The following is a 14,992-nucleotide window of genomic DNA, read 5'->3' on the forward strand; positions in this document are numbered from 1 at the left end:
CTCACCAACACATCGGTTACCATTGAGCTCTTGCTCTGCTTCATCTCTGTGGCCTGTTTGTGGTTTCCTAACTTGCCAGCCACACTCTCACCTTAGGGGTATGGCAATCACTTTTCCCTTTGCCTAGTGGCTTTACCCCAAATATTCTGATGGCTTACAACCTTGTCACTTACAATTTTGCCTAAATTCCACTTTCTAAATGATGCCTACTCTCAGTATATTCTTTATAACTGTAACCCAGCCACCAATCCCCCTTACACTCGCTTTCCTTGTACCCCAGCTAAATAATCTTTGCTTTATTTTCCATAGAATGTATCATTGCTTCTAACATACCATATAGTTTTATTTATTTCATTTATTATTATTATTACTATTATTATTATTAATATTAATATTTATTGACCACCTTATCCTTTGGGCCTAGGTCAAAACTAGGAACTCTAAGACCAAGGGGTAATAAGATAAATAATAGAGGTAAGGGCTGGTCTCTCTCAACTTAATGATACATTTTTGAACAAAATTGTAAAAGAGACCCCACAGAGCTCCCTAGCCCTTTCTGCCATGTGAGGATACAGGGAAAAGATGGCTGTCTGTAAGGAAGTGGGACCTCAGCAAACACCAGATCTGCCAGTGCCTTGATCTTGAACTCCCCAGTCTCCAAGGCTCTGAGAAACAAATTTCAGTTTATAAACCACCTCGCCTCTAGTATTTTTGTTGTAGCAGCCCAACATAAGTAATTCATTTGTTTTAACAAAGAAGTTTACAATCACTCTCCAAAATAGTGGATTGATGTGTTTTTAGAGAAAGGTGCCTACAGCAGCCCAGACTTTATGTTCCTTAAAGGTTGGTGCTATGCCTTAGTCATTTTCTATATTCAGAGAGTCTAGTCCATTACCATACACATAATAATCCTATTCAACTGATATATAAAATGGACAAATAAATGTTCAGTAGATCCTAAAAGGCTAAATAACCACTGCTTATATATATATATATTTCTCTTAATGTCTATGCTCTGTTGGGATACTTTGAACATTAAAGTTACACACACACACACATACACACAAAGATGAATGAATTAACAGTTTTGTGTTGATCTGAAGAGACTTTTTATTCATTTAGCTAAATATTAGGTCATAGGAAATTGAAGCAACCCTTCCTGATCCAGGACTAGTGTGCTTAGCATAATAATAAGCTTGACACTCTTACAATGAGATTAAATCATTATCAGGGAAAGATAATGGACGCAGCATGGTTCTACAAAATCTTTGCCAAATAAACTGGACACAATCCAACTAACTGATGAAATAAAACTGCCAAGAAAATAAATGAAACCTTCCAGCAGGCATAATTCAGACCACTGGTTAATCATAGCCACTTAGAGGATCAAGACCCTGGCTCTGAATACAGTGACCTGAAATCTGAAAATTGTGTTAAGCATTAACATCAATTATTCTCTTCTAAGGACCTCAGCATTAGTTTGCGTATTTAAGGATTATCAAAAGCCAGAAATTATCTTTTTTTATATCAGTATGGACTCCTTTTCCCCCAAAAGCTGATGATAATGTTAATAGTATTAAAAGAGAATACCAGTTTTCAGATTCCACTAAGATTTCTTTATTCTCCTTAAACTACTTATGTCTTAACCAATATGTTCTATGTGTCATCAAACGTCCAACATCAAATAATAATTGCCTGTATATGACTCAATAGAATGATCACTAAATTAGGGAATGGGGGTTTGTTTTCTATATTTCCAGGACTCTACCCAGCAAAAGACTGAAGTAGGTATGATTAACCTTCAGAGCCCAGAAGCCTTTATACCAATTATATAGTCTATTTGGGACTTTGAGCAAGTCTTAGAACCACATGTCATAATGATGAAAAACCCTAGTTCTCAAAACAGCCCATGTAGAATTTGTGCTGTCTTAACAGCCAGTTAGGTTTGTTGTGTAGAATCCAATTATCTGTACTTTTTGAAATGGTCAGAAATATAAAAAGCCTAAGATTGCCTATGTGTTAGGTAAACCTGACTCTTAGAACATAACAAAATATGACTATGAAAAATCCAGAAAATGTTTGAAAAGTTTCTTGCCAGTTGAGAATATTGTGAAATATGAATAATGGCAAAATAATTTAGAAAAAAACTCTTCAGTGTGCATTCCCATTTGTGACAGCTAATGGCTTTCTCTCAAGCTCCTCAGACATTACTTGGAAGGGATTCTCCTTCCTTTCCCAGTTTACACCCCACCGCAATCAAGCTTTCACCGGCAGTGTTCCACATAGGCTGCCCAGCCAAAGGTCACCCACAGTCTCCTAATTGTCAGATCTAATGGTCTTCCTTTAGATCTTCTCATATTTGACCTTTCTAGAGAACTTAAGGATAGTAGTCATTTTCTTCTGTTTGAAACTATAACTTCTCTTGAGTTCTATGGTACCAAGCTTTTCTACTCTTTAATTTAAGACTATTCCTTTCTTGTATCTTCATCTAGCTTCTGTTTATCTATCACCAACTTATTTTGCTGTTCCCAGTTTTTATTCTGTTCCTCTCTGTGTAATCTTCTTTACTCCTATGTCTTCATATCTAATGACACAACACTTCGATGACTTTCGTGTATATATCACCAATTGTTCTTTTGAGCTCAAGCTCCTTGTCAGTTTGTCTGCTGAACATCTATACTTTAATACTACACATATAAATTCAAATGCTCAAAAATAAAGTTATTCCCACCCCAAATTTGTTTCACAACTCTATTCCCTACTATGCTAAAAAAAGTATAACCCAGGAACATTTTTTTTTGCTTTATTTTTAATTTCCATGCTTATTTGCTTTCTCTATGTGTGTTTTTTAATTCCTATGATCTTATCTGATTTTTACTTCTTATATATTCAATCAAGCCCCAAGTTATGAAGGTTCTGCCTCTTTTGCATCTTCCTCTCCAATTCCAGCTTCAGACCCTATTTCAAACACTAGCTCTTCTTTTATCATTGTAATTTTCTTCCAAATAATCTCTATGTTTCTGGTCTTGATTCTCATTTTATACTGAGAAATGTCTTTCTGTTTCCTGGACAGATTCCAGTGTGTGTGTGTGTGTGGGTGTGGGTGTGGGTGAGTGTGTGAGGTAGTCTTCCCACATACAACACCAAGCAATTCTTGAACACCAGCAGGGTGTCTGAGAACTCAACTCAATTCTGACACTATCTGCCCAAAGATAACTCCAGATTCCACAGGTTAAGGGCTCTAACCTATAAGATTGTCCTCCACTCCAAACTCCAGATGCCAGTTGCAAGCCCCAGGCTGTTACCTGTGCTTCTGACCAACCAACTGTAGTGCAGAGGTTTCTATAACCTCAAACTTAGGTTCAATTAATTTTCTAGAACAACTCACAGAAATCAGGAAAGCACTTAGGTTTTCTGCTTTAATAAAAGATACTGTAAAGGATACAAGTTAATAGCCAGTTGAAGATATATATATATATATATATAGAGCAAGGTCCCAAATAAAGGAAGTTCTGTCCTTGTAGAGCTTGGGGCCTGACTCTGTGGCACATGAAAGCTTTCTAGTTCCCTAAGCATGGACACTCTCTCAGACAAAGAAGCAGGATGCAAGAGAGAGATAAGCTCTTCTTACAGATTTCTGTGAGGGCTTCATTGCATAGTCATGATTGTAGCCCATATTCTTTATCATTCACTATTTAACAAATATTTAGTCATGGTTGTAGCCCATATCTTTTTTCATTCACTATTTAACAAATATTTCTGGTGCCCTATTGCATAACAAGATCCTGTGCTTAAGTTTTGGGGTACAGTACTTAGAGTGAAAAAGAGAGACACATTCATACCCTCACAATGCTTTAGGCCTTGTGGTAGAAAAAAACATCAAATAATAGCTCATAAATGGAAATTTCAATGGGATATGGAGACATGTATATAGCACAATGAGAGATACGGAAATTTGACTTAGAAAGGTCAAGGATGGCTCCATAATGGGAGTAAAAAATACATTAAATAGAGATTTGAATGATAATCAAGAATAATTACATGTAGAATGGATTTAAGACTGCTCAAATAGAGAACATTTCAAAAGTCTTTTATGGAGTGGTAATAGTTGGTACAAGGGCTTGAAAGGAGGCTGATGTTGTAATGCATGGAAAGTGGGGTCCATGGAGTACTACAGTGCAAAATGATGCTGGGATGATGATATCTCAATGACTTGCAAACCCAAGGATCATGTAAGAAGCATTTTGTTTTGTGTGTATGTTTATCTTTCTTTTCTTTTCTTTTTTAAATCCTGTGAGTACTGAAGGGTTGTAACCAGTAAGGGAATGGTAGTGGTAGTGTTGAATTCATATTTGTGTTTGAAAAGATCAGGCCAGCTTCCATGTAGAGAACTGATTAGAGAGTCGCCAAGGGGATGCATCCATATATTAGAGAGGAGGCTATTACAGTACAACCTGAGAAATAATGAAAATAGGGATCAAGGTGGTTGTGGTAGCTATGAAGGTAACTAGACTGAATCAAACAATTTAAGAGGTAAAAATTAATAGATGTTATGAATTGGTCTATACAGGGCAGTCAAGATAAAGAGAAGAATGAAGAATAATTCCAAACTTTTTGCTTATGCAAGAAGATAAATAGGTGTCAGTTATAATGTAACAAATACATATATATCAGGTCTAGGAAAGACAGTGGTGGGGCCTCAACATTCAGTTTGGGACATGTTTTATTTGACTGACATTTTAAAAAAATAAAGTGGAACAATTAAATAAACAAGGAAGTACAGAGTATCTGAATTACAGAAAAAAGAAATTGTGCATATTTGCTTATAGGTGATAAAGTATGGACATGGAACACATAGGATAAACGGTTTTAAAATACCAACAGGCATGGGTGTTTCAAGGAGACCCAAGTATGATATTGGTTGAAAACAATCCTTGCAACTTTATATTATGTACTTGTGATTTCCCTGGGAAGTGATGAGGTGGAAACTAGATGGAAGAGTCCTCAAAGAACTTTGATTAGTCTAATTGAGCAGGGAGAAAAAGAATTCTATTTACAAACTGAAAAGGAAATGAATGAAATGCTGCTATAGAAATAAAAGTAGACATTTCTAGGTTTAGTAGTTGAGGTGAGACTCCTAAAGGAAATGACATTTAGACTGAGCATAACAGAAAGTGAAGGAATCAGAAAGGGGAAGAACATGGAGAGCACAAGACAAAGAATGTGCAAAAATCTCTAAGGGAAAGGAAGTTGATGCATCAAGAACTGAAAGGAGACAAGTAAGCCTGTATAATTATTAACAAAGAAGAGAATAATTTCCAGTGAGATTTTAAAAAGCAAACAGGACTAAGGCCATGCAAAGCTTTAGAGATAATGTGAGGGAGCTTGTATTTTAATATAATCAAAATGGAAGCTATTAAAACTTTATAATTTGAGCAAAAAAGTGATGTGATTTTTTATTTGCATTTAAAAACAGATCAGGTCCATTTGAGGGTTGAGATGGGAGCCAGTTTGTTAACAACTTAAAAAATGGAATATTTATTTTTCCAATAGTGTGGCAGACTATATTTAGAGAGAAGCTCTTTCCTGTTTCTTCAAGTGGAGAGAAGGAAGACCGGGATCTTTATCTGCCATGAGGACATCTCTTATCCCTGAAAGCATAATCTTTACGGTTTTAATGGTATTTGTTTGGAAAGGATACGAGACAAATCTATGAAATTCAGCTAGGTGGAAGTTTAGGTCAGAGATTTCACCTAAAACTAGAATTTATGATATATGAAAACATCAATAGTAAGTTAGAATAAAAATCCACTCTTTAAAGTAAACTTTTTATTTTTCCTCTGCTATGTTTCTCAGTAAGGCAAAATGAGGAGTGTGTCTCCCCTGAGAATATTTTAATGCATGCACTCAAAGGACTAGGAGAGCATACTAACTACTTTTCTCCAAATGATGATTTAGTCTAAAGCTAGGGTGTAATTAAAGACCCTGTGGCTGACCAAAGCAAACTCATAACATCTCTGGAAAAAACATTCCTTAAACATGGATCTCAAATAATCTCTAGTAAGGAGTTCACAGTAAACCCCCAAAAATGCAATAGAGTCATCAGAAACAATAAACTATACAATCAGACCCCCAGTGATACACCAACAGTATAAACAGGTACAAACATAATATAAAAAATGGTTTAAATGTTTGAAGAAATTAAATAATTTAGGAAGTGTGATAAAGAAAAGATGTATTATAAATTGACATGGAAGATGTGAAAAAGAAATAGTGCTCTCAGATGTAAAAATATAGTACTATTAAAGTAAAATGTTGATAAATAGATAAAAGCCTATTAAATAAGATGAAAAGAATATCAAGCAATTAGAATGTGTATCTGACATAAATTATCGAGAATGAATCATAAAGTCCAAAAACAATCATAATGAAAGATCATGAAATGAAGATTCTGTGGGACATGGAAGATAGAATGAGACTATCTTGTTTACATATAATTAGAGTATCTGGAGATAAAAAGTACAGTGAATGGTGCGGAACAATATTCAACAAGACAAGTAATCTATAATTAATTAAAAACAATTCTCAGATCTGAGAATCCTAGACAGAATAAATTTAAAATGAATTTATACAATGTAGTAAAATTATTGCACAACAAAGACAGATATAGGTTAAAAGCAACTCAAGACAAGAATGAATTTCTTACAAGGAAAAGATGATTAGACTGGCAGATGATTACTCTGTAGCAAAAGGCAGGTAGAAGCAACAGAATAATATTTTCAATGTGTTAAGAAAACAACTGAAAAATTAATAATCAATATAAAATTGTTTTCTAAAGCAAGCAAACACAAAAATAAAATATCCTCAGAATTTTGAATTCTGAGAGTTGAAAAATAGAGTAGATTGAATAAATTACATAGTAAAGACATGAAAATTTTAATATTAGTAAATATAAACAATGTAAATGGATTCACAAATAAGGTAAAAAAAGATTTTAGGCCAAATTTTGGAATTGCAGCTATTTGTAAGAAAGAAACCTAAAATATAAGGATGCAGCTTTCATTTTGTTTTATAAAATAATGTCAAACACCTACTATTGCTTTTGGCAATAGTAACCAAAAGCAATTGCTGTAGTATATCAATTAATGAAGGACACAATAACAAAAAAAAACAAACAACCCAAAACTTCAGTAGTAAAAGGGAATATATTTTCATTTAGCTCAAGTGTCTACAAGTGACCTCTGGGTCAGATGCTCAGCTCTGTTGATGTCTGCTAGGCTCCCCTTTACAAATGGGAGTTGCTTAACCTTGACTGAACATAGCTATTGCAACTTGGCTGTGCTCTAGAATTCTCTCTTCTCCCTCCTGGGCCCAGCATTCCCAGTTCAACTATGCAAGCTCTTGTCCAACTCCAGCTTGCATTATGTCTGCTAAGATCCCATTGGCAAAGCATATTCCATGGCTAGGGAGTGTACCTTGACACGTTTAGAGGACAGTGCATAGGCCCAGGCAGCCCAGGCAGAAAGTGGAGGAGAGCTTTTGAATGGAGACTGAGAATATCCTGGAAATTGTCAACCACTGACTAAAAGTTGCAGAAGGCTAAATGGAAGACAGACAGAGAGAGAGACAAAGAGATAAAGAGAGAGAGACAGAATGAGAGGTGTGCAAAGAACCCAGAGAGAGACAGGGAGAACAGTTGAAGAATTTATTCAGTTGAAAGGATAAAATGCAAGAGGAGAATTTAGGTGGAAGAAAGAGATGGCAAAAAAGACTTGACCTTTTTGTCTTTGTCTGTGTTTCTTATGCTTTCTGCCTTCCCTATTTGGAATGTTTATTATATTAGATTATAATTTAATCGGATTTTTGTATTATTCCTACAGCAAGTCATTGCCGTTATTTCTATTCATGTTTCTCTCTCCATCTCTAACAGACAGTGAACTCATGGAGAACAGGGGTTGGGTATTATTAGCTTTCATTTTCCCAGCACCTACAGAGGGTCTGGGACTCAATAAATATTTCATACTTGTTTTAAGAATAATTATCCCTTGACGAAGTACATTTGTGTATAGAACAAGATCCATGGTTCCAATAGTTGCAAGTATAGGCTGAGGGCATTGTTTCAATTCCATCTTCTCTAAAGTGAAAAGTTTTGTCCAGAATGACCTCTATGGCTCTCTGCAGCTAGAGACTGCATGACTTCTAAATACCTAATCCTTTCATTTGTTCACATGTTTCACAGGTACTTTCATTTCCACTTTCTCTGCTAAGATATCCAAGCTAGCGTGAGAATTTTTGACACCAACCTCTATTTTGGAGCCTTCCATATGAAGTGCCTTTCACTTTCTTCTTAAACTTTCTGAAGTGCAAAGTTAGCTTTATGTCAACTTCCTTGAAGAAAAAATGTATATATAACTGAGTCATCTAGCTCTAAGTATCATGCAGATGGCGGGTTTCTTAAAACTCAATCCCTATTTAATATTAGATTTGAAATTATTTGAGTCCTGAGTCCACCATGGAATGGCATAGCAGTTGTTTTTACGCACAATAACTCATTACAGAATTCTAAAATAAATAGTATATCTATGATAAATCATGTGTCAAGGAAATGGATTCAAGAAAATTCCAATATATATATCCACAAAACACTTGGAAATAAGTTAAACAGTTTATTTAGAGTTCTCATGTTCAAAGATTATATATACACATATTGTAGGATTATATACAAGGATTATTTTAAGCACATTCTCCAGAAGATAAACTTTAGAGTTGATATAAACAATCTTTTTCCTGTTTAACAACATTTTCTCTCCTTTGGCTTGGTTTTTCCTTGCATATTCTTTGAATCATGTTTCTCTTGATCTCTAAAAGTTTGAACTCCAGTCACCATGAAGAATATTTAATTACATTTGAAATACTTGCTGTATACATTTGATATTAAGTTTGGATTCTATAAAACACGACTTGCAAAATGTTTAGCTCAGGTGGATAGCCAAGTACTCTTGTTAGCAAAACAGAATTATTAACTCATGGAAATTGGAATAAAGTGAGTTTTAAGAACATAAACTAGTGAACCAAATGAAATAATATGTTTAACTTGTGTTCGTATGTTCTAATTCATTGACTGTTGTTCAGAAAGAATCAATACTCTCAGCATAAGAGCAGATCAGACAAGGGCTTTTTTGTTCTTTCACCCAGGACAGCCATTGGCTGGTTAAATATAGTTTTGTTTTTAACACTTGTCTTTCCCACCCTTATCTCTGAATTTGCTCTGAGGTATACTATTTAGATTTATAACAATGTTCATACAGAATAGTTACCAAAGGACATACAGCAGAGCAAGAATTCTTAGTATTTTCTGTGACCACCAAAGTGTATAGATGGTTCTTGAATCCAGATAGTTTGAGAGTTCCTGGAATGGATTATTTCCTGTGTTAAAAGTCTCCATTTTCACATATTAATTTGTCTACTCAATGCTGGAGATGAGGGAGTACATGAATAACATGATCGCAAATGATTCTCTCGTCGCCATGGAAGGAAAAGGGTACAGAAACAGTTACAGTTTGTTGTTCTTTTGAGAGAACAAGACTGACTTAAAATTGCCTTGATCACAATGGAAACTTGCTGCATCATCAGAGTAAATCAATGTGAAAGTAAAAAGGACAGTTCATTTTTGTACCCTGAAGAAAGAATTCTTTCTTGGGCAAGTTCAAAGCATGATATTTAAGGAGGGATAAGACATGGAATGACACTATTCCATTTCCAATCCATGGGCAAGTACTCAATCACCAAGCTGGAACAAGCAAATCGTATGTCATCATGTGTAGAAGAGAAAATAAGTGAATTCAGTTGCTTTCTTATTGAATCTTACAGCAGGTGGCTATTGGTATGCCATGCTAAAATTTCAGTCATTTCAATGAGTTAGTTCTACTAATTCTTCATTTAATAGGTTTATTAATATCCTAGGGCTGCTGTAATAAATGGCCACAAACCTGGTGGTTTAAAACAACAGAAATTCATTTTTCCCCAGTTTTGGAGGCTAGAAATTTGAAAACAAGACTTGCTCATGCCACGCTTAAGGGAGCATCTGTTCGGTGCCTCTTCCAGTTCCTTAGGTTTCTGGCCACATCACTGCAGTCTCTGCCTTCATGGTCGCATTTTACCTCTTTTTCTCTCTCTCTCTTATAAGGACACATACATGTGATTGCTTTTAAGGCCCATATGGCTAATCCAGACTATTTCTTTCAAGAGCTTGATTTAAGCTCATCTTTGGCTATATAAAGTAATAGTCACACTTCCATGGATTGGAGTTTCAACATCTTTATTTTTCCAGGGGCCACCCTTTAGTCCACTACAATAGATGTGATAAATTCTATCTTTAATATAACCCAGTTTAAAAGTAGTATGTCTTGCATGAGAAAGGGGATAATAAGAAGATGAAAAGAATAAATGATCTGTTATATACTCTCCTTCTTCAAGTGCATACTTAGAAAGGTAATGAGCTTAATATTTCCAGTTGTTATCAATCTCTGATGTGATTGATCTATCTCCTGGTCCTATATTCAGAATATTAAAAAACAAAAACAGCTTGTGATCAATTTTCCAAGAAAGCCAGGACTTTTCTTAGAAATTGCTTTATCCTTGAAATTACAAAATTCACATTCTGTCAAAAAAGTATGGTAGGACAAATAGGCGGCTCATATGAAAATGATGACTTCATGTCACGTCTCAGTTTTCTTTTTGAGACGATTCACAAGCCACCGTTTTGCCCTAGGGAGAAATGTTGCCATTTTCACAGCAAAGTGTTTTTTTTTTTTTTTTCCTACAGTGAAATGACAGTTTTCTTCAGCAGTAAAACTGAATTAACTTCTGAGGAAAAAAAATGCAGTAAAAATGTCACTTATAAAATGTATCATGCTTTGAACATCCGTACATGTTTCTGAATGACCTGACCAAGAAAGAAAATGTCCTTAAGGTACTAGTGAGTCAGGGACTTGCTGGCTGAAGGACAGGTGAGGGTGAGAACAGGAGAACTGGGGAAAAAGGGGAGGGACTGCGAGTATAATAGGGGAAATTGTATCTAGGTTACAAATAAAGACTTAACCTATGGGATTTTTCATGGGTGATAATGAATACGCTTCTTATTTAGGCAATATTTTAAACTGCCTGAAAGATCTAAGCTAGTTTAGAATTGGGAATACAGGTCTAAACTAGAAAAGCTGATGTGGTTCAGAAGAAATCCTTGCTCCCTTCCTTCCTTCCTTCCTTCCTTCCTTCTCTTTGTGCTTTTCTGTTGGTCTAAACTATGAGCATAAGTAATATTTTTCAAAACAAGTGTTTTCAGTTAACTGGGACTTTAAACTTAGCCACCCTATTCCAGCTTGCTCATCCTATTTTTTAAGTGAATGCTGACTAAATGTTCTCTCAGAGAAATGGTTCAGCGTACTGAACAGCACTGAGGCACAGCCATTAAACGTATGGAGGTGAACAATGCAACCCACACTGGCCAGGCACAATGGTTCTTTATATTCTTTTAGAAGAAGATTTCAAACCACAAATGAGGTCCCCTCTGAATCTTATAAGAAGGGTTAATCCATCAATTTCTCTCCTGATCAATGCAGTAAAACCTGAGAAATTCCTCACACTGAACCAACAGGCCTTACACAGGAAAGGAGAATGAGGTACCATGAAAAGCAATAACAACTCAATAACTGTGTACAGTTCTTTAACATTTATAAATCTGCTTCATATGGTTTATTTCTTGTCATCACAATAGCCATTGAAGTGAATAGAGAGGCAGTCATACTTATAGCATTTTATAGATAAGCTGACCAAAATGGTCACAAGGTGTTGCCTCCCCATACAAAACACTGGACTCACTGCAGACGAGGTAGATACTGTGGGATCAGCTGAGGTTTCCTTCACACAAGAAAGGAAGCATTTCAGGAAGCCCAGTTCTAGATCAGTCTCGTCATTCGCTGTTTAACTCTATCCATGAGCTTCAGTTCCCTTCTTTGTGCAATAAAGAGGAAGTCATCTATGATTTCTCAGAATCTTTTCAGCTCAGACAAGCTCAAATTCTAGCAACTCTTCTCAGCAGGAGCATTGCCCACCCTCTGCACATAGGAAAACCTTACTTGGCCCTTTACATTTCCCTTACTCTGGCTAATGAGGCCAAACTTTGCTTTTGGTGCCAAGACTTGCCTCAATTGTGACCTTAATCTGAATAGCATTGCTTGGAGTAAGAGGAAAATTACAGGGCTCTGAGTTGTCTTTATTACAATATTCAGTTGCTCACAAGGTAGCACCCTATCCTCGTATGTTCTCCTTTCTTGCTGGCTATCTTCCACTAAAAACATCATCTTGTTTTACCCATCTCAGTGGTATAGCCATTATAGCCAGCCAACCGATTAGATGAATAAATTTAGTTTTCAGCTGTGACTAATGTGCAAGATGTGATTGAAATTAGAACTTACATGTAACTGTTATTCTTCAAAGTTAATAATATAGTTTTAGCTTGTAGCAAATTGAAGTCCATATGTTTTTCACATATCCTTGTGAAAATTCAGGTGGTCGCTAGTTAATGAAGAGAGGAGCAAGCTGGTGGGCTTGCATATAGTATTAGCTTCTGTCCAGAACTCTGCTAATGCATCTGTTCTGCTCTATCTATATCTATCTATCTATCTATCATCTATCTATCTATCTATCTATCTATCTATCTATCTATCTATCTATCTATCTATTTATCTATCTATCATCTTCTGACAGAGTCCAAGACAGATAAATTATACCAGCTAGGATGCCTTTGGGATTGTGTGAAAGAGAACACTCAAAAAACTGCCAAAAAGCAGATCTAATCTCCGAATGGATGTAGAGTTAAAGAAAAGGAGAAAAATATTAAATTAAATAAATTCACTGAGTACTAATATTCTTTAAAGGTTTTTTAAAGTTGTTTAACAAACAATAAAGTTGAAGGTTATTAAGAAAGAAAAGATAAATCCTGTCTTTAAGCAATATGTGGTTGCTATATCTGTCCATCCACCAATATTCATTCAAACATTTTCCTCTTCTTAATTTTTCATTCTCCCAATTGTCTCAAATAAAAATAAGAAAAAGAACAAAAATATTTTTTTAATTTAAAATAAAACTAGAAGGTTTTATTTAAAAAGTAAATGTTAGAGGGAGGTAACCATATTTATTCTTATGCTTTTTTGACTTTCCCTCTCTCTATAACATGTCTTGTGGCCCTAAATCCACCTTCATTTTTATTGTATTTTGGCCTGTTGTTCAACTCTTGACTTATTTTGGTGGGTGATAATAAAGGGTTTATATTCAGCTTAGCTATTTTTCAAACCAGGATGCCATTTGGAGGTAACTGACAAAAGGTAGACTACTGACCGTATATTCCTCAAAGTTTTCTATTCTATTTGCACTTTATCTAGGATAAGATAACTGAGTTCCAGCATGCATCTGGAGTTACTGAGACTAATTAGTGTATAAACCCCAGTGAGCCTTGTCATTCTCAAATAACATGAGACGGAGCACCAGTTAAGTCACATGCTTTCTAAAGTGTGCTGGCTATTGTTATGCAATACCCTTTAAGATCTGCTGTCTTGTCTTTCTGCTCAGAAGGCTATATGCGCCATAGTACTTCACAAATACTGCGCATGCTCCCTGACCTACCGATGAAAGTCATGGGAGTGGGGGAATGGAAAGAGAGGGAGACTTCTGGATATTTATTTTCCGTTCTGCCTCCAGGACTCATCAAGATGCTAGCCTTGATGCATTCCTGCAGACACGGATTCCCCTTTCCTGGCTCCACCTTACTGAGCACCAGAGCCACCTCCTCCTCCTCCTTCTGCCCAGACACGCCCTGCCCCACTAACATCTTGATACTTGCCATAGGTCAGTTCCCTGGGAAATGAACTCAGAGGGATTTTTCTGAGGACATTTATTGGGATGTACACTCAGGATGAACACCGGCTGAGATGGAAGGAAGCAGGAGTGGACAGAGAGAGAATTTAGTTTTTGATGCAGGAACAGCAGTGGCTTCAGCTCTGCAGCTGGGGAAGTCCTTAAGGGAAGCTTGGCTCTAGTGGCCAGCAGGCTGGGCATTTGTATTCCCTGAGGCCCAGTCAGTGGATCGTTATTCCAGGAAACATATGTTCCAGTCCAGACCCTTGATGAAGTACTGGGAGAGAGATAAAATGGCTTTACTTTCCTACAGTGAATATTATTTACAAGAAGTTAAAATTTCTTTAAAATCTTTTCATGCAGTTTTTAGTATTTCCGCTTTCAAATCCTGGTTCCCCATTTACTTCCCACTTACTTTGAAATATTCATAAGTTATTTAAAATATCTGTTTTTTGGATTCCATCTCTAGAATACAGATAATGATAGTGCCTATTTCAGGACTGAAATGAGGATTACATATAATAAAGTGATTAGGAATATACCTGACACATAAAAATTATCCAATAAAGATAACTTTTACTATTACCTGTAGTTTTTATTTTATTCAAGTTCCATGGAGCTGTTTACATTAGATTCTTTATCAGTTATATTCCTGGATTTAATATTATACCTAATTGCTTTTGTGTTAAAATTGTTGAAGTCCTTCAGAAATCCATTTTGCTGGACTATTTTACTGCAATTGATTTGTACCTCCTGCTTCTTTAATTCCCATGAATGTCTAATTTCCTCTTTATTTAAAGTTCAAGAATTGGTAAAAGTTTTTCAGAAATATGCAGTTATTTATAGATAATTAAGTATTTCATTTCCATACTATTGATTTAATATAGAAGCTGCTGAACACTCAAAAACATCCATAAGGACCTAAAATGATAGGAGTGTTTTCATTGTTTGTTATGTGGTGGTGATGTTTTGAATATCATTTTTCACTTGATTGATTTAGATAGTGCCTTAATATGATCTTGTTGTTATTGTTTACTAATTTAAGTCATTTCTTTAACACTTTATCCAACCAAAAATGAAT

Source organism: Manis javanica, chromosome 4 (genome assembly GCF_040802235.1).
Source record: "Manis javanica isolate MJ-LG chromosome 4, MJ_LKY, whole genome shotgun sequence".
Classification (NCBI taxonomy): Eukaryota; Metazoa; Chordata; class Mammalia; order Pholidota; family Manidae; genus Manis; species Manis javanica.